Consider the following 21,399-nt stretch of genomic DNA (forward strand, 5'->3'; position numbering starts at 1 on the left):
TGGGCTGGCGAAGCCGGGGATCGAACCGCAGACCCTCCGATTGAAGGACGACCCTGCTCACCATTGAGCCACAGTCGTGATATATTATATTCACCATAATAATATTTCCTCTTTGAATTTGTACACTGCAATCAACATCCTATGCAAACATTGTTCAGTGTTGGCACTAAAGTTATGAAGTTACAATCAGGGAATTTAATGGAAGCATAAAGGTGAAATTTGATGTTTGTTTGGTGAAATGTACCTCTGTAAAACACAAGGGTGTTGTACAAGTACAACAGAGGTTTCAAACGGAGAGAAAGCTTCAACTGGAAGACATTTATCGACAGCAAACATGCAAATATAATCTGCAGGGAAAACATGGTTGAGGAAATACTATTACCCTACTATACCTGGTGGCTCAGTAAACGACTTCAGTGAAGCAACTGGAGGTGAGGTGCCTTGTCCATCTATCCATCCATCCATCCATCCATCTATATTGGTCTGTCTATCCATCAATCAATCCACCAACCCGTCCTTCCATACATTCATCCATCCATTTAACAACCAATAAATCCATCTTCGAACCTGTCCTTTCATCCATCCATTTATCCATCTACCAACCCGTCCTTCCATCCATCATCTATCAATCTACCAACCCGTCCATCCATCCATACATCCATCTATCAATCTACCAACCCGTCCTTCCATCCATACATCCATCAATCAATCTACCAACCTGTCCTTCCATCCATCCACCAAGCCATCTTTCCATCCATTCATCCATCCATCCATCTACCAACCCGTCCTTCCATCCATCCATGTATCCATCCTTCGATCCATCTACCAACCCTTCCTTTCATCTATACATTCATCCATCCATCTACCAACCCATTATTTCATCCATCCATTCATCTAACAAACCGTCCTTCCATCCATCCATCCACCAAGTCATCTTTACATACATTCATCCATCCATCCATCTACCAACCCATCTTTCCATCCATCCATTCATCCATCCATCTACCAAATTGTCCTTCCATCCATCTACCAAATTGTCCTTCCATCCTTCCACCCATCCACCAACCCAGTCCTTCCATGTATCTATCCGTCTGTCCACCCATTCATCCACAGACTTCAGTAGTTCTTCTCTCTTTATATGCTCTTTCTGGATATTGTGTACCCCCTGCTGGTGTGCATCAGCAGCTTCCACCTCCTTTGTCTTAATGTGGGGGTGCTCTATATTCAACTTAATGGCAGTGTTAATGTCTTATACATAGATACATTCCTCTTGCTACAGGGGGGATTCGTCTTATGCTACTCTGCTTTACAAACGGATCAATATGTGCAACAGTAACATGCAACGGCAAGGTAGCATGTTGTGTATTTGACAAAAAGGGGATTGCAACCACAGTTTCTGAGAAAAGGAAATTAATGTTACCCCTTTAAACACTGACATATGTTACTGTATATTCACAAAAATATGGCAGTGCATCATCAGCCAGTGCATTAACATGTTCACTTATTCAAAGTGAGCCTTTGTCAGGGCGGACGTAAAACATAATGTATTCATCCTGTGACGATACACATGCTGAGGGTTTTCCTGTTCTTCCATTGTATTGTGTGTGAGAGGAAGTATAATTACCACAATGCCAGGGTGTACTCCATTATGTAAGAAGAATCCACCTCTCTTCTTTTGTTCAGAGAGACGCGTACGTGAACCGATTCGGTCGCCTCGGGTGGGAGACGGAAAGAAAAGTCACGCCGCTTCTTCTCGTGTAGGGGAAACGGGGGAGGAGAGGAGCGGGGGGGGGGGAACGAGACGGGAGAGGAGAGATGGAGAGTAGGGGGAAAGGTTTGAGGTGCGAGTCGGCTCACACCGGGTACTTTATTGAGGGAAATAATCGTGCTCTAAGGACAGACGTGTAGCAAACTGTCGTAAAAGCACGTCGGCGACGCCCAGGCGCAGCGCGTCACCGCTGCTAACCTGTCGCACTGGAGAGGACGCGGGTCCACGGGTCACGATGCCCGTCCTCTCTTCTGACGATCGCCCCGGTCACGGTATCCTCGCCTTGCGCTTCGAGTGGGAGAGGGAAACTCGAGCGAGGGCGAAGACCGAGTTAAGGGGGAAGGAGGCGGAGATCAGTAACTCCCTCTATATGATTCTGCGATCGTTCGGGCCTGATGAGCGACGCGCGTGCACCTCGACAGTGGTTGCTGTTATCGGGTCTCTCCCCAACACGCTCGAGGGTACCAGGCTCGTAGAGCGGCCGGCGGGACACTTAGTAATATTCTATTTTTAGGACAACCTCCGCGACGAGGACTCGGTGTTACGAGTCCCTCTCTTGGTCCCAGAACCAACCACGGTTCGGCTGAGAGACGGAGGTCTACCGGCTGCAGCGATATCTCTCTTTAGTACAAAATGTCAGTTACCAGTGTGTGAGGAATCAGTATGTGCCCTGGGTAACGGAGGTCAGTGGGTGTAGCCGTGCAGATGTCGCTCAGACTCACCTCGGGGGAGGCGGGGGTCCGCTCTCGGTCTCCGCCTTTGGTCTCCTCGGGTGGGTCGACAGGTGAAGAAATAGGTCTCACAAAAAAGTAGGTCCACAAACCGAATGTAAAGTTTAAGACTGCAAGGCAGCCAAGTATTTTATTCAAAAAAAGAAGAAAGAAATAAACAAAGTACAATTACAAGTGAGTTCCCTCTCGGGAGCCTGACGCAAAAGTCACAAAAACTCAAAAACTCTCTTTTTCTTTCGCCCTTTCAGAAAAAAAGAAGAAAAATAGACAAAGTACGTCAGGCGTCCGTGAGTTCTTCACGGACGCCTGACGCAAACCACAACCCATGAAAAAACCTCTTTTCTTTTCAAAAACTCATTTTCCTAAGACTCCTTGTTTCCTCTGTTCGTCACCTTTATACCCTCGGCTCCTCCCACTTTTACCGGATATCCGTCCCTCTTTGGGGTGCTGATGGGGGGTTCATCCCCCCCCCCCCTCTCTTCCTGAGAGGTTCTGGAGAGACTCTCTGTCCCACATCAAAGAGGGGGACCGTTGTCTTAGCTGGTTTAGATGAGCTCGGTCACCTCGGTGACCTGTCTCCGGGTGTCTCCTCTTATCTCTCAGGCACTTAGGGTACCCTCTTTATGATTCTTTCAGACCTGGTGAGACTTCCCGTGGGCAGTGACACAGAACACACTCTAACCGGGGGTCAGTATACAGAACAGATGGGAGACATAGGTTACATTATCGTATCAAAGACCATTGATCTACAGGCAGGTTAACACACATGAATCCAGGTTTGTGTTTATTCACTCCGCAATACATCCTCCTGGGCCCATATGGTGCGGATATGGGCTCCGAACACACAATCAACCAGGTCTTCATTTGAATATCACCAGAGGTGCAATGTTTACATCTGGTGTCGGCGTGGGGCCCCTGAGTGAGTTCAGACAGAGGGTCACCGGTTGTAAACGCCAAAGATGACCACTCAGGACCCGTGTTCTGTCACACCTGGCCCTCTGCTTATTGTCCCAGCGATGGCCTCGACGCTTTCATTTGACCTTACAGCCACTCTCCCCGTCGGCCGGCCTGATGGATGCCTTGTTGCTTTCCTGTTGTTGTAGTCTAATGGAACTGGGGTCCCCTTTGATCTGTTTTATTACTCACATTCCGCATTCGCTCTTCCCCGGCCTGGTCTACGGATCCTCTTGCTAATCCCAGAAAAATTCGCATTTATTTGTCCCACTTCTAACACTTTCTCTTGTGCTTCTTGTTACTGCCCTCCCACATAACGAATAGCCTTTAAAGTCTTCATCTCTGATGACAGCGGTTGTATCAAGCGAAGGACAAGACGGAGATGTGATCACACGGACGAGCTCCATTGTCTCCAGCACTGAGGATCCAAAGCCATTCATGACTACTTCAACCACCATGGAAACAGCACAGACAATACTTTCAATACGGAGGCACAATACTGCGACTTCTTTGCTGAAGGGCACCGATTACATATCGTTCTTCGAAATCGTCTCGACCTTTAAGGAGAGTATTCAGTATCTTTATAGGCTTTTAATGTGAACCTGGTCCAAGATCATATTAAGCGTCCACATGTATAAAAACAAGCAAACTCCACCACAGCTGAAGGCATTGTTGGTGTTTACAACATACAGACTTTCTAATGGCCATTAGGTGCTGTCTCCGTGAAACCGCTGTATTGAATTCAGTGAAGAAAATCCATAAAGGTCTCTGTCTGTGATAAAAAGATGGACTTTCTTTCCAAGAAGATTTGTTCACATCAGCTACTTTCACGTTTTCGTATTCGTTAATGACACGGAGATGAAGTCTTAAAGAGGTGTGCTGGCATACCAGGGCCATGTTTACTTCTCTGGTATCACAGCCCATTATCTTCACATACATTGTGGAACTGCCCACGCTCCTTGCACTTAGTTCACTTTGAACTTTTCTGCCAAGATGATGTGTGTGTGTGTTGTATCGATGGTGTGTGTGTTATATCCACCATGGTTTACCGCAGTTGGCCGAATATTATTTACTTCTCTGTACTTGTTCAAAGATGTTGGTATCTTGAGACGTATGAGGCAGGTCAGCAGTATTTAGGAAAATAACTCACAGGTAGACTTCAAACAGATTGATATTATAGTAAATGTTCATGTTCATCATTTTGCATCCACGCAGGTAGATACTAGCGTTCCCTTGAGACTTGGTAGCACAACAGCTGGAATCTGATGTTGTTGGGAAGAGAAGTGAGATAAGTGAGACAGTTTCTTAATTGCACCCCCTGCATCGGAGGGGGAAGACAGAGTAGGAAGTATGGGAGGGATGAACAGTTGAAACGCATCCATCCATCTACCAACCCTTCCTTTCATCCATACATTCATCCATCCATCTACCAACCCATTCTTCCATTGATCCATCCATCTACCAACCCTTCCTTTCATCCATACATTCATCCATCAATCTACCAACCCATTCTTCCATTGATCCATCCATCTACCAACCCGTCCTTCCATCCATCGATCTACTAACCTGTCCTTCCATCCATCCATCTACCAACCCATCCTTCCATCCATCCACCAAGCCATCTTTCCATCCATTCATCAATCCATCTACCAACCAGTCTTTCCATCCATCTACCAACCCATCCTTCTATCCATACATACATGTATCCATCCTTCCATCCATCCACCAAACCATCTTTTCATTCATTTATCAATCCATCCATCGACCAATCCCATCTTTTCATCCATCCATCCATTCATCCATCCATCCATCTACCAAATAGTCCTTCCATCCAGCCATCCACCAACCCAGTCCTTCCATGTATCTATCTGTCTGTCCACCCATCCATCCACAGAAATGTGACCCACAGTGGGTCACATTTCCCCCACAATGCAATGTACGATACTTGCACCTCTAAAGAAACACTTTCATGGCCAGAAGAGGAGAAAACTCAACTTTGAAAAAGAGCTTTAATGCCCAAAAGAAAAGAAAGAAAAGTGTAAACACCACCAATATTTGAAAAATATGCTACATTCCTGGCATGACTTACTGTTTTTCCACAGGATTGGAAACAGTAAGTCATGTTTGTGGATTCAGTTTATTTTTTGACCCATTTTAAATGAGCCATGTGGAATAAAGTGATTTTAAATGAAATGTCACAATTTAAAACATTTTTATTTGGTTGAGTTTCCTGACACAAGTTTTACACATGAGATGTTCTGGCTATGTTATACTGTTGAATTTTGTCTAATTTCTAAAAGGACACAAATGCTTTTCAAACTTGCCGGCTGATTTTGTTAATGTCTTTGTAATTATACTCACTTGTGTAGTGACCTTATTATTGAAATGTCAATATGCTCCCAGTGAAGGTTGTGTTTAGGTGTAGATATCAGCCTAAACATATTGGTCCTTCAGAAAGCCCTTTAAAGCCTCGCCTTGTCTTCCAGACTGAGTTTTTTCCATTCTTATTCATGTCCCTCCCATGTCCCCCTCCCCCCTTATGTTTCTGCGCTCAGTGTCAGTGCTCTCTCAATAAATGATGGTCTAGGTTGCTTGAGTGCTGCAGTAGAGCAGTGTTTAAGCGTCTTCTTCTTCTCCCGCTGACCTGTCTTACATTACAATGTACTTTGGCATTACTCAGAGCTTTGGCCATCTTCCTTATCCCCGCTGCCGCTTCATCTCTCCCTTTCATCAGAGAGACAGCCGGGTTGCCAGAGGTGGAGCTGAGAGGCAGACAGTGTTTCCACGAGTGTGTGTGTGTGGGTTCAGCACACGGTGGCATGTGTGGACCATTTGTACTCAATGCGCTCTGCTGCCACTTCTCTGCAGACTCAACTTGTCGAATAACTAAAGGAACATATATGCAACTGAAATAAAGTGCTGCATAATGTGAATTCGTGTTCAATTAAAAAAAGCCCTTGCATTGAATGGTGGAATGCCCATAAATTAACCAACAACCTCAATGATACATTAATTGTGACCCTAAATCAATTAGAAACATCACGTCCAAAAAAGGTATATATATATATATACATATTTTCATATATATATATCTATATTAATAAATATATTCATATTTATAAATATAGATATACAAATATGTAGATGTATAAATATATTTAAATATATATATAAATAAATATACATTTATAAATAAATATATATATAAATATAATTTGTTTATAATCTAGTATAATGTAATGTTTTACGATAAACCATATTATTATTTATAGCATACGATTTTTAAATGGAGAATCCCATGAGATTAACTAAACCTGCCAAACAATGAGCTCATCAAAAAAGTATATAATTATCAAGTGCTCTCTGTGTTCAGTTTATTATATTTAAAATACGGTGTTATTGATATTGTATGTTTGACTAGCTGTTTGATTTTTCATGTTTGTAAAACTCATACCAAGAATTTAATATAAAACACTACAACTGGTCATAATCTGTATTTGAGGAAAAGTGTTACGAGCTCAGACACTTAGGAAGTAGGACCCAATTGCACGACCCGGGAGACAGAGATAAAGTATTTGTAAGTACTTTATTCTTCGGTTCTGCAGTGAACAAAATGAAAGCGCCACGTAGTGAGGATCAAAACTTTTCAAGAGCACAACATAACCCGACCTGATCATGGCAAAAGACCAGACGAACTGACAAGGAACACTGGGAGACAGGGGAATTTAAGCACATGGTAACAAGACACAGGTGGGACCAATCAGGGCGGGCTGACACTGATGAGCATAGGAGACAGGTGTGATGACAGGTGAAAACAATCAGGAAGCCTGGAATGAGAGAAAGCGAACATAAATGACATGAACCTCTCTAGCATATCTGTCGGTGCACAACAGTACCCCTCTAGGCCAACTCCTGATGGCCCAGGCTGATTGTAAAAGTCGTGGATAAGAGTCTTGTCTACGATAAATGAAGCAGCTATCCAGCTTCTAGCCTCAGGACCGTAACCCTTCCAGTCTACCAGGAATTGCTTGCCCTCCCCTATTACGGACCTCCAGTAGCTTACGGACCTTGTAAACGTCACCCTTCAAAGAACTGGGGCGGTGGAGGGGCTTGAGGCGGGAACAAGTGTGCTCTCACACCGCTTGATTTTACTAACGTGAAACGTTGGGTGCACTCTCAAGGTCCTGGGAGTTGCAAGCGTACCGACGCCGGGTTGATGACTCTGGATACTGGAAACGGACCCACAAATCTCGGAGCCAGTTTCTTTGAGGCGACATGGAGTGGTAAGTCTTTGGTAGAGAGCCAAACCTTTAGGCCTGGACTGTAGGAGGGAGCGACCATGTGATGTACGTCCGCTACAGCCTTCATCCGAGCTGAACTGGAGAAGAGACTGGCGAGCACCAGCCCAAACTCTGCGACAACGCCTGATCATGGCATGTGCCGATGGAACCATCACCTCTTCCTCGTTGTTAGGGAAAAGTGGAGGCTGGAAACCATTGACACAATGGAATGGAGAGAGACCTGTGGCCGCCGTGGGAAGGGTATTGTGGGCAACCTCGACCCATGTGAGGTGGTCACCCAGGTGGTCTGGTTCCGGGAGACGAGACAACGTAGCGTAGTCTCTAGTTCTTGGTTCAGACGCTCCGACTGTCCATTTGACTGAGGGTGATATCCTGATGACAGGCTGACGGTGGCACCTATGAGTCGACAAAACTCTTTCCAGAAGGCGGAAATGAATTGTGGACCCCTGTCGGAAACAATGTCATTAGGGAATCCATGGATCCTGAATACTTGATTCATCATGACCTCTGCGGTGACTTTGGCAGAGGGAAGCTTGGTCAATGGGATGAAGTGAGCCATCTTTGAAAATCGATCAACCACTGTTAGAACCGTAGTCTTGCCTCTGGATGAGGGAAATCCTGTCACAAAATCCATCGAAATGTGTGACCAAGGACGATGGGGAATCGGCAGCGGCTGGAGCAAGCCCATCTTAACTTGAGATGAGGTCTTATTACATGCACACACCGGACAAGCCGCTACATACTCGGCCACATTTTTCTTCATGGATGGCCACCAGAAACGTTGTTGAATCCTGAACATTGTTCTTGCTACTCCCGGATGGCACGAAGCACAGATGAGTGAGCCCAGTGGATGACCTTGGAGTGAAGAGCCTCCGGAACAAACAGCAGATTGTTGGGACACTCGCTAGGCGCTGGATTCATGACATTTGCCTCTTTAACGCCTGACTCCACTTGCCAGGAAAAGGCTCCGATCACCCGGTTAAGTGGAAGGATGGTCTTGGGCTCTACCGCAAGTGGTTCGGGATCGTAAAGACGAGACAAAGCATCGGGTTCTTGATTCTGAGACCCGGACGAAAAGAGAGTGTGAAGTTGAATCTACTAAAGAAAAGTGTCCACCTGGCCTGACGGGAGTTGAGACGCTTAGCCTTTCTTATATATTCTAGATTCTTGTGATCTGTCCAGACTAAAAACGGTTGCTCTGCACCCTCTAGCCAGTGTCTCCATTCCTCGAGGGCAGCTTACAGCTAACAATTCCTTGTTTCACGTCATAATTCCGCTCTGCCGTTGTCAACTTCCGCGACAGGTAAGCACATGGATGCATCTTGTTGTCTTCTGCAGAACGTTGAGACAGTACTCCTCCAATTCCCTCATTGGAAGCATCCACCTCGACCATAAACTGGCGCTGGGGATCTGGAATGGTGAGTATGGGAGCTGATGTGAATCTATCTCTGAGAAGTTTGAAAGCAAGATCCGCCTGGGGGGTCCACTTGAAGGAACCTTAGGAGAAGTCAGAACATGCAGAGGAGCAGCAACAGAACTGAAATTCCTAATAAACTTCCTATAGAAGTTAGCAAATCCTAGGAACTGCTGAACCTTTTTCCTGGAGTCTGGTGTGGGCCACTGGGATACTGCACTGACTTTCGCAGGATCCATTTGGATATGATTAGGTGAGACTATGTATCCTAAGAAAGACACCTCTTCTGTGTGGAACTCGCACTTCTCTGCCTTGACATATAGCTGATTATCCAGTAGTTTCTGCAAACTTGGCGGACATGGTTAACATGAGATTTAGCGTCTGGGGAGAAAATCAGTATGTCATCCAGATACACAAACACTGAAATATTCAAGAATTCCAAAACCTCATTCACAAAAGCTTGAAAACAGCCGGTGCATTGCACAGTCCAAAAGGCATTACCAAGTACTCATAGTGACCATTCTGAGTGTTGAATCCAGTCTTCCACTCATCCCTTGTTTTATTCTAACCAAGTGATATGCATTTCTTAAATCCAACTTGGTGAATATCTTGGCCGTTTGAAGCAGTTCAAAAGCAGATGACATGAGTGGCAGAGGATAGCGGTTCTTCACCGTAATGTCATTTAGTGGACTGTAGTCTATGCAAGGTCTCAGAGACCCGTCTTTCTTTCCCACAAAAAAGAATCCCGCTCCGGCTGGAGACGATGAAGGACGGATAATCCCTGATTTGAGTGAAGAGGAGATGTATTCATCCATTGCCGTTCTCTCAGGTCTCGAAATCGAGTAAAGTCTCCCCTTGGGAATGGGGGCTCCCGGTAAGAGATCAATGGGACAGTCAAAATCTCGGTGAGGAGGTAGCGACAAGGCTTTAGACTTGTTAAACGCTTTAAATCATGGTAACAGGAAGGTACCTTGTGTAGATCAGGATAGTCAGGGTGATCTATAATGATCCTACTAGAGTCTGTTGGTGCATTAACAGGTTGCGAAAGTTTACACCTGCCCTTACAATCCTCTCCCCATTCCTTAACTTTCCTGAAGGCCAGTCTATGTGAGGATTGTGGATCTTCAGCCAAGGAAACCCCAAAATAATCGGGTGCTGAGTCGACTCAAATATGAAATTGCATGCTCTCGGTATGGTCCTTATTTATAGTAATCCGTATGGGCTCAGTGCAATGGGTAACTGTGAACAACAAGCGGCCGTCTAAGGCACTGGCACTAACAGGATGAGATAGCGACAGTTTTTATTTTAGCTGTTTGACTAGGCCCCAGTCTATAAGGCTTTCGTCAGCCCCTGAGTCTATTAACACACCCTGGTCAATGGTCTGATTGTTAATACAAATGTCTACCTGAGTAACAGGTCGAGGAGGGAAGTCTGGAAACTTGCTCACCAGCGCCTCCTTTTGACTGGTGAGCACGATCTTTCCCGGCATGAAGCGAGTTGATGACCCAGTAGAAACAGCAACCCTCCCGTGACGGCGCTGCCTCTCCTCCAGAGAAAGCCTGGTTCTTCCAAGCTGCATGGGTTCACCGGAGTCATTCGGAGTGTAGTCCTCTGATGGTCCGGTAACATGAGCTGGAAATCCTCCGCTGGCGGCGCGACCCTCCGAGGCGAATTCTGGAAGCTGGGAATAACATCTCGCCTCTCTTTTCGAAGACGGTTATCGATCCGGATGGCCACAGCGATGAGGGATTCCAGATCCCGGGTGTCTCCAGTGGAGCCAGCTGGTCCTTTATCGGTTCCGAAAGTCCTGTCATGAAGGCGCCCGGAACATTCCATCCGCTGTCCGCTGCTGCTGTACGAAACTCGATGGCATAATCAACCACCTGACGGTTGAGCTGACGTATTTGAAACAGTCTTCTGCTGGCCTCCGTAGCAGGCGATGAGTGGTCAAAATGCGCCTCATAGTCTCTATGAAATCGGCCAATGAGTAACATAGTTCGGTGTCTCTAGACCATTCTGCAGTAGCCCAGGCTGCAGCTCTTCCCGTTAAATGAGACACAAAGACAAACAAACAAATCTCGTGCACACATAGAAGTCAAATAATTCTCCTCTGTGCAAACAAAAGACCGGGAAAGAAGACGGCAATTAAACCTACCACTGGTTTTTGTACCCACTCTAATGATGAATTCATAATCTCTCTCTAGACGGGCATAACAAAAGAGTCCTAGTTTTTCATAACTACTATGTAAGATGTGGATGGCTTTTTTATTTGTCTCTGTTCGGTGAACAGACGATGAAGAAAAAGGACCAATTTCAGACTGACAGTACAAATTATTCTCTTAATGTAGAAAAGATGGTTTATGTGGGGAAACAAATGATAATAGTACGAAAATAGAGAAATCCTACAACGTTGAAGTCACATTGACTTGTGTTGAACACCAGAAGGCTCCGAGACCCCAGATCTCCCTCTATCTACTGTCATTTCATTTAAAAATCACACAAAGGAATAATGAATGTGAAAGTATCAGTCGGGAGTGGGACTGTTGTTGTCTCGCACTCACATGGCAGAGGCCAGACCAGTAACAATGCTCTATTGTCACGCTGGCCATTTGATTACCACATTCACAGATCCTCTTAAAAAAGACTGAGAAGCGAAGGCTAAATACTTTGGAAAACTAAAAACACACATGTCTTTATTTGGGCTCATTCAGAGTGAAAATCCAACTCCAATAGATCTCATGAATGCTCTTTCTCACAGACAGATTTGATTTGGACCGCGCTTATTACAATAACTGCTAGAACACGCCGTCAGAGCAGAGTCTGGGTACACTGCCTGACTCACGGCCGAGTCACACGCGGATTTAGACGAGATCAAACCGATCGAGATGTAACGTCTTCTTTTATTGTCATAAAAATGGCATTAATAAGACTATTAGGCAATAATAAGACTATTAGGCAATATTAAGACTACTAGGCAATATTAAGACTATTACGTAGTAGTCTACGGACTCAGTGTTTTCTTAGATCTTTTTCAACAACAAAAAAACAGAAAACATATTAATTTCTTTAAACAACTATTAACGATTCTAACTCCTTTCTTTCTTTTTGTATAATTCAAATTTATATTTATTGATTTTGTGTGTGTGTACAGTACAGGCAATACAGAAGGGACAGACAAAACAATGAACCCCCCCAAAAAAACGCTATTAAATTGTCATAGTTCGAGGAAATGAATGGGTGCATGTGTTGCCCCTCTCCTCGTCATATCAGGGGCAACATGATATTTCTTAGAAGCAGTTTCACACACGGTGAGGGTATTGTGAGGACGATGGAGACGATAAAAGATAGCGGCGACAACTGGAGTGCAGTGGAAGGAGGAGCGACAGGCACACTCGGTACGGAGTGGCATCATTTCACCGAGGGAGAGTGCAGGCATGAAAGTGTGTGATGACGCCCGTCTGTGTCGCCGCACAATCTCGCCAGGAAAGTGCCACCAGCGAGCAGCCGCACGTATTCGGAGCGCTCTCGAGGGTCATGGATACCACGCCCTGAAGGCAAACTGTCGTATTCGAAGTGATGGATTCAGGAATCTTCCTTTCCACTCATGTAGATATACATGTGTGTGTTATTACAACATGATGATAGAGCAGCGAGGAGACATTAGAGATGTAAAGCGTGCCATCAGGGGGGTTTAATAACCTTGCAGCTGCTTACACACAGCACTGGGTTGATGGGAAGGACACTCACAATAATGATGTGTTTCTTGATTACTGTGTGAACTAAGCCTGGGATGTGATTTCTGGTGATGTTATGCGATGCTATGCATGTTATTTTCACTGAGCTGCACTCTCCTGCTGCATTCTGATACTGGAACCAGACAAAATACTTTTAAATAGTGTGTTATCAAGTTATATTAATTAAAACTCATCTGGAATACAACTTCAATGTTTTTAGTCCTATTGTGTACATGGGGTAGTGGTGTACATATTGTGGCAAAAATGACATAAAACAAAGTATGTCATATTTATATTTTCACTGATGAAAAAAAAGTAACTTTTTTCCCTCCTATTTCACTAATGAAGACAATTTTATAAAAACTATTCTGGCCTTATTCCATATTAACTGATGAATAGGGATTGATAACAGATTAATAGGGATTATTAACTAATTAATGAGTAATATTAACAGATTAATAGGGAATATTAATTTACTCAAAAGTAATATTAACTGATAAATAGCTATTATTAACTGATTAATCGGGAATATTAACTAATTAATAGGGAATATTAACTGATTAATATGGATTATTAACTAATTAATAGGGAATATTAACTGATTAATAGGGAATATTAACTGGTTAATAGTGGTTGACTGGAGTGATTAATAGGGATTATGAACTGATCAATAGGGATTATTAACTGATTCATAAGGAATATTAACTGATTCATAAGGAATATTAACTGATTAATAGGGAATATTAACTGATTAATAGGGAATATTGACCGCTGCTTATTACAATAATCGTTAGAACACCAGAGTCAGAGTATGGTAGTTCGTACACTGCCTGACTCACGGCCGAGTCACACGCGGATTTAGACGAGATCAAACCGATCGAGATGTAACGTCTTCTTTTATTGTCATAAAAATGGCATTAATAAGACTATTAGGCAATAATAAGACTATTAAGCAATAATAAGACTATTAGGCAATATTAAGACTATTATGTAGTAGTCTACAGACTCAAAGTGTTTTCTTAGATTTTTTTAAACAACAAAAAACAGAAAACATCATATTAATTTCTTTAAACAACTATTAACGATTCTAACTTCTTTCTTTCTTTTTTTACAATTCAAATGTATATTTATTGATTTTGTGTGTGTGTACAGTACAGGCAATACAGAAGGGACAGACAAAACAATGAACCCCCCCAAAAAACCGCTATTAAATTGTCATAGTTAGAGGAAATGAATGGGCGCATGTGTTGCCCCTCTCCTCGTCATATCAGGGGCAACATGATATTTCTGAGAAGCAGTTTCACACACGGTGAGGGTATTGTGAGGACGATGGAGACGATAAAAGATAGCGGCGACAACTGGAGTGCAGTGGAAGGAGGAGCGACAGGCACACTCGGTACGGAGTGGCATCATTTCACCGAGGGAGAGTGCAGGCATGAAAGTGTGTGATGACGCCTGTCTGTGTCGCCGCACAATCTCGCCAGGAAAGTGCCACCAGCGAGCAGCCGCACGTATTCGGAGCGCTCTCGAGGGTCATGGATACCACGCCCCTGAAATAAGGCAACTGTCGATTCAAGTGATGGATTCAGGAATCTTCCTTTCCACTCATGTAGATATACATGTGTGTGTTATTACAACATGATGATAGAGCAGCGAGGAGACATGAGAGATGTAAAGCGTGCCATCAGGGGGGTTTAATAACCTTGCAGCTGCTTACACACAGCACTGGGTTGATGGGAAGGACACGCACAATAATGATGTGTTTCTTGATTACTGTGTGAACTAAGCCTGGGATGTGATTTCTGGTGATGCTATGCATGTTATTTTCACTGAGCTGCACTCTCCTGCTACATTCTGATACTGGAACCAGACAAAATACTTTTAAATAGTGTCTTATCAAGTTATATTAATTAAAACTCATCTGGAATACAACTTCAATGTTTTTAGTCCTATTGTGTACATGGGGTAGTGGTGTACATATTGTGGCAAAAATGACATAAAACAAAGTATGTCATATTTATATTTTCACTGATGAAAAAAAAGTAACTTTTTTCCCTCCTATTTCACTAATGAAGACAATTTTATAAAAACTATTGTGGCCTTATTCCATATTAACTGATGAATAGGGATTGATAACAGATTAATAGGGATTATTAACTAATTAATAAGTAATATTAACAGATTAATAGGGAATATTAATTTACTCAAAAGTAATATTAACTGATAAATAGCTATTATTAACTGATTAATCGGGAATATTAACTAATTAATAGGGAATATTAACTGATTAATATGGATTATTAACTAATTAATAGGGAATATTAACTGATTAATAGGGAATATTAACTGGTTAATAGTGGTTGACTGGAGTGATTAATAGGGATTATGAACTGATCAATAGGGATTATTAACTGATTCATAAGGAATATTAACTGATTCATAAGGAATATTAACTGATTAATAGGGAATATTAACTGATTAATAGGTTGACTGTGTGACGTGGACGAGTGAATCAGAAATGATTTTCCACTAATAACCTATCGTTAATAGGTCTGTAAACGCTCAGCACATAGTTGTCTCATTATTGATCCAATACTTGCTATCGGAGTATTGGCTCAATAACGAGCTGGATTCTGATCCATAACCAGTTAGAACTCAGTTGCCTCTTCGCTCGTCGTCAGGCGATACGGCGGAGCGAGGAAGGGTCAATAGACCCTCTTCATCGTGAGAAAGCCAAGACACCTGAAGAGCGCTGAGTCATGCTTTGTGATCGGGTCCCTTTGACCTCGAGGTCAGCGCTAAATGTTTCCAGCTGCGCCTCCATTGCCGAGCTGAGAGCCGTCGACTGCGGTCCACCACCTGCGGAGACAACAGAACGTCGAGAGAACCGGCGCACACCTGTTCCAGAACACGTAGAGCAACTACCGTATCGGATAATCACAGCTTTTTGTCGCCTTCATCTCTCGCTGTACCGTTTTGCTTTCACACACACACACACACACACACACACACAACCAAAACACGTAATTATACAACTCGTAATTAAGCATCGGCAATTAAACTCGCGAGCAGCGTCAACATTTACTCCCGAAGCCGATCGTCTTGTTGTGGCGTCTTCTTTCTGATCCAAAGTGCCTCGGTAATTATCAATCACGTCATCCCTCCATCCTCCTGCCGGCTGCCGTCGAGGGAGGCCTCAAGATGGAGGCCTCAAGATGGAGGTCTCAAAATGGAGGCCTCAAGATGGAGGTCTCAAGATGGAGGCCTCAAAATGGAGGCCTCAAAATGGAGGTCTCAAAATGGAGGCCTCGAGATGGAGGCAGGGGTTGTTAACCTTTTAAGCTCCAAGATTTGTTTTAGGCCTCTGCTCCGAGAAGTGCATCCCCAAACTAAAAAGTCTGTATCTCTGCAACCACTAGGGGGCTATTTAATCAGTTTTAAATGTTTACCTTTTTCAACATGTATTTATTGTTGAGATGTGTACATATCAGTCTATATGCTACTGGGTAAGAGTAAATGAAGAAGGCACACAGAAAAAATATTAAAATGTCAGGTCTGAATTGAAAAAAAGCACTTCCTGGATGATTATATGTTTGGATCAAGGCAGTTGAAAGGTTTAAAACTCTCACAATTCATATTAAAATATCTTCACATTCTCCCTGCAAAGATTGACTTTGAAAAAAGTGAAGCAGAACAAAGTTAGAGAGGTGTTTGTACTAAAACCTCTCTAAAATGTGCCAAAATTGACATTTTGGTAAATTTTGGATTTTAATTTTCTCATTTAACAAACAGTATATTTCACTTCTTTGTTACTCATGATGTTCAATACATCCCAATGTTAATGGTCGTGGTTTAGTAGAGATTAGACTGGGCGCGGTGTGTTCATGGCCCATTGGCATGATCAACCTTCTCCCAATGATGGACATAGATAATGTCTCAGCATCGCTCGACATGGAGGAATACTAAAAAAATACGGTCACTTTGCCTGCCGGCCAATTACAGGCGAGGATGAAATACAGGACTTGTTAGTATTCCACAAAGTGGAATAGAATGACTCGCTTAAAGGGATTCAAACACGAACGCCAACAGAGTCAGCTATTCCATGATCGAGAAAAACAAAACGGAGGCATTTTAAACACTAAATGGGCACCACGGCGTCTCACACCCATGGAACGTATTCCCCTTGCAGATAACTCAAATAAAAAGAAAATAGTTAACTTGCAGCTATGATGTTTTCTCCTGTCTGTTCTTCTTACCAAATAAGATATAAAACATGGCCGAGGAAGTTGCCCGTCGCACCTCTAAGGAAGTAAACTTGTACGGTATCAATATCGAGACTAATCATGTTTGTGAAATCAGAGAACACAGCGTGAGGAGCCATCACTTGAAACGCCTCTGAAATCCCAGAGGCTCGTTCACAAGCTCCTCGGGGCGCCACATCACAGCATCCCAACATCTCCCACCGGCCCCTGAGAAGTCATTATGGTAACCACAGTGATGCGGAGGTGGTGTGCTCTGGTGAAGCCCGGGAGGCTGTAATTGGTCCCATCTTGTCGATCGCTCTGAGCGTCTAGCGGTCCTGGTCTGCCTCTGGGTTCATCCCGAACAGAGTCAAACACGGATGCCAGAACACCGAAGAGGAAGTGGTTTTAAATCGACCTCACCTTGAAAAAGACAATATCTCTACTGCGCCGTTTACATGGCGAATGAATAAGAATATTCCTCCATGCACACTGTGATTAATGCAACCATTGGCAGCAATAATCTCACTCTTTCACTCATTCGACTTTTTCCGAGACTTGGGCGGGGCATCAGCCGGGCCATGGCGGGAGGCGTCAGACCCAGCCAGGTCCAATGGACCCTATGAGACGTGGAGTCACAAGGACTCCGGGGAGGAAGCAGAGTTTGTAATGTGTGATGGAGAGATGAAAATGCATCCAGAGAGAAGAGGATATAGGTGCTCAGTGTATCCCAAAATGTCCCTATGACCCTAAGAGACGTGAAGTCACAAGAATTCCAGGGAGGAAGCAGAGTGAGTAATGTGTGATGGAGAGATGTACATTCATCCATAAGGAGAGAGGGAAGAGGAGATAGGTGCTCAGTGTATCCTAAACGTCCCCCAGCAGCCTATCAGCCTATAGCAGCATCTCTAGGGTCTGGACCAGGTGAACCTGATTCAGTGTTTCCTAAAACGTAGAAGTAATGCAGTCATTGGCCGACGAGTTTGACCGCGCGAACATAATCTCGCTGAATCAGTCGTTCAACATTTTCCAAGTCTTTCGTAAAGTTTGAGAAGACAGAAATTTGGGCTTTTCTTTTGTTCGCCATGTGTCTTTTCCCCGCGGTTTGCACACCGTTAGCTAGCGTGTAGCTGGTTCGCGTACAGCGCACACGAACCAGCTGGCCGGGAACCGGGAGGCAGCTAGCGGCGTTTAGATGTTCAGAGACGTGTACGAACCAGGTGGGTCGGCTGTATCTGGGCCGAGGAACACACCGGTTCTGGCCCAAACCAAGAAGGGAAGTCCAAACTTTACCCAAAGAAATCTGTAATTCAAATGAAAGTCGTCAACGCCAACAGTGAACACAGAGAGCCCAGTTCTCTGAGCGAGTGTGTGTGTGTGTGTGTGTGTGTGTGCGCCGCATATTTATTCACCCGTTGTCGTCTTTACTCTGCCGAAGGGAAACAAGAGTCGCATCGCTTCCTTTACGCTACATCTGGCTCGGCCCCTCCCCCGCCTACCCCCAGTTACACCGTCAGTCGGGGGATCTCGAGCAAGCTGCTCGCTACCGCGGCACCGTTTTTTTTGGGGGGGGGGGGGGGGGGAGATTAACTCCATACCGATAATTTCACATTTGCTAAATGGTTCTTTACAGCCGGGACTTCAGGTCTTCACTCAGCCGGACGGCTAATGAATTCCTTGTATTGATTGAAATGCCCGGGAGCCCCGGCTGAGAAATATGAAGTGTCAAGTGCTCATTAATTCCAGAGAGAAGTTGGCAAACATCTTTGACTCATTTCATCACACAGAGTCCACACGTAACGGAGCTTGGGCCTCGGTGCCTCTCAGAGTTCTGAAGGTTCTGGTTTTGTGCTGAGGAAATGTGATTTTTCTTTTTTTAATGCCGCTATCTTCGGAGGGGGATCTCCCCACTGTGTGAACACGCTTTTGGCTGGATGTTCACGTTATGCCTGCTTTAATATAAAGTAGGAGTTCTGATGACGAGAGAAGCCCGGAGCATTTCAAACCTTGTGTCTTTCCTAATTTCACTTTGCATTTCGCTCGCAAACACCGCAGAACCGAGAGCCGCTGAGAGGAGGCTCACTTCGGCTCCTGAGAGGATGGATTTGTCTCTTTTATGCTGCGTTCACACCAAAAGGGTTGCAAATATTCTCAACGCTTTACTCGCGTGAGTTTACTCGCTCGACTATTTGTGGATTTTCGCGTCGTTCGCGCCTTAGAGGGGGCGGGGCTTACCTCCGTGGCTTGTTTCCGTGGAAACAGTTATCATGTCCTTCATCCACCATGAAGAACTAACCACTAGTTCTGCTTCATACTTGTTGAGGACGTCCCACAAACGTCTGAACATCTAACGCCCTCGTGTTTGGGTTCATAACATTAATATATATATATATATTTATATATATATATATATTTATACATGACATCACCCGTAGGCTCACACACCTCGGTGACTTTCACCTCTAGTCTCAATGTCTCTTCCAGCTCCACTAGAGCAGCAGTTAGATTCACCAACGGAGGAGCAGCTCAACGCTGATTGGCTTTCGCAACTCGACGTCGGGAGAATTCTTCGCCAAAGTTTAAATATTTGAACTAAAAAATTTCGGGCCACAATTATTTTTTTCTTTTTTCTTTTAGTCTCGTTGGTTGCCTTGCCTCTGCTCCAGTGTTCTGTGTTTTTTAAATTTTTGTATTTATTTAAATTTATTTTTAATTTTATTTATGTTTTAATTTGAATTTTTGTATGCTTTCAATTAAAGGTTTTATTATATTTCATTGAAGGATTTTTAGCATTTTCGTGTATTTTAATCGGAACCGCCACACATTTCATAAATATCCCTGTTTGCCTGCGCCCTCGTGACCTCCACTAGGAGGCCACGTTTATGCCTTCGCCTAACCCGATTTGCTCCCGGTAAAAAAAAGTGCGTCAATCACAACCATTTGCGTCTGAACGTTGACTTTGCTTATGGGATCTACTCACGTGGAAAAATGTGCAACGCTTTTGGTGTGAACGCAGCTTCAGCTGTAATCTAACGTGACATGAGTCGTGCTCGAGCGCTTTGATAATACCCAGAATGCATCTCCGTCACCCGACTGAGGATCCTGCGGCGCCGCTTCCTACATCCTGAAAGTGCTGAAAGTATTTATCCGTATCTTTCTCCCAGAAGAGTGCACGGACAGGAGCGTCAAATATTGTGGTTTTTTCCCCCGACGAGCCGCGGCTCGACGCCGAACAATCGATTTGTGTCGACTGTCTTTTTGAATCCCACGATCTTTAAAAAACACTTCCTGAGCGTCTCCGCGATGACAGTCATTTTGTCAGGGGACGTCTCCCAGGAGCTCCCAGCTCGGCTTTAAACTGTCACTCCTCTGTGTCTCGGTGTAATGTGTACTGTCGTCTACCTGCACACACACACACACACACACGCCTTCAAAGCGGGTCGACGACGAACACACTCTGGAATCGCACGCTGTGATTTCAAAGGAACGCCACGCAGACACTAATGAGTCAAAGAAGTGCTCGTGTGGCGGAGAACAGCGGCGGCGCCGAGCAGGTGGCTCACAGCGTCCTCGGATATGAAGAGATGTGTGAGTCACTGAGATCTCAGCCCCTCGTCGATCCGCTCGCTGCAAATTTAAATTTGTTGTTGTCGCGCTAATTGGTGGGAAAGTGAAACATCATCAAAAAGGCGATCATCGCATCGTATGGCGCGCCTCGGAAGAAAGGACGATTCTCTTTTTTTTGTTCTGATCCATTTTTCTGAGTCTGATCTTTTTTTATATACTTAAGAACAAGTAAAAAACAAACAAGTTTCTTAATTTGTCCTCTGTGATAACAGGGGACTTTTAATTCACATAACTCGCGAGCCAAACTTCTTATTTTTCTTTGTTTATAACCAGCAAATCCCTTTTTTTCCTTTTTTTAACCTGTTTTTAAGCTAAAAAATGAATCACTGTTTTCGCTCACTTGCCAGTGTCTTCTCCTGTGGTGGTTATTCTCTGATTTACACCACTAGCCCCGCCCCCAAAATCCTCTGAGCTCCGGGCAGTTTTTATAATCTAAGCCCCTGTCCTCTGTATTTCCTCTCTATTACCCCATAAAACATACATGAGTGAGGTATCTGATCTCTTTTTTTTTTTTACTTAAGAACAAGTAAAAAACAAACAACTTTCTGAATGATAACAGAGGAGTTTTAATTCACATAACTCGCGAGTCAAACTTCTTATTTTTCTTTGTTTAAAATCTGCAAATCCAT

General features: G+C 44.0%; 1 protein-coding gene across 8 annotated transcripts in view; it reads left to right on the plus strand.

The window, feature by feature from the left end:
* nrxn2b (neurexin 2b) overlaps positions 1-21,399 on the plus strand; it is an 856,499-nt gene that overhangs the window by 478,186 nt on the left and 356,914 nt on the right. The window lies entirely within an intron of this gene.

The sequence above is a fragment of the Pseudoliparis swirei genome, chromosome 21, assembly GCF_029220125.1.
Source record: "Pseudoliparis swirei isolate HS2019 ecotype Mariana Trench chromosome 21, NWPU_hadal_v1, whole genome shotgun sequence".
NCBI lineage: Eukaryota > Metazoa > Chordata > Actinopteri > Perciformes > Liparidae > Pseudoliparis > Pseudoliparis swirei.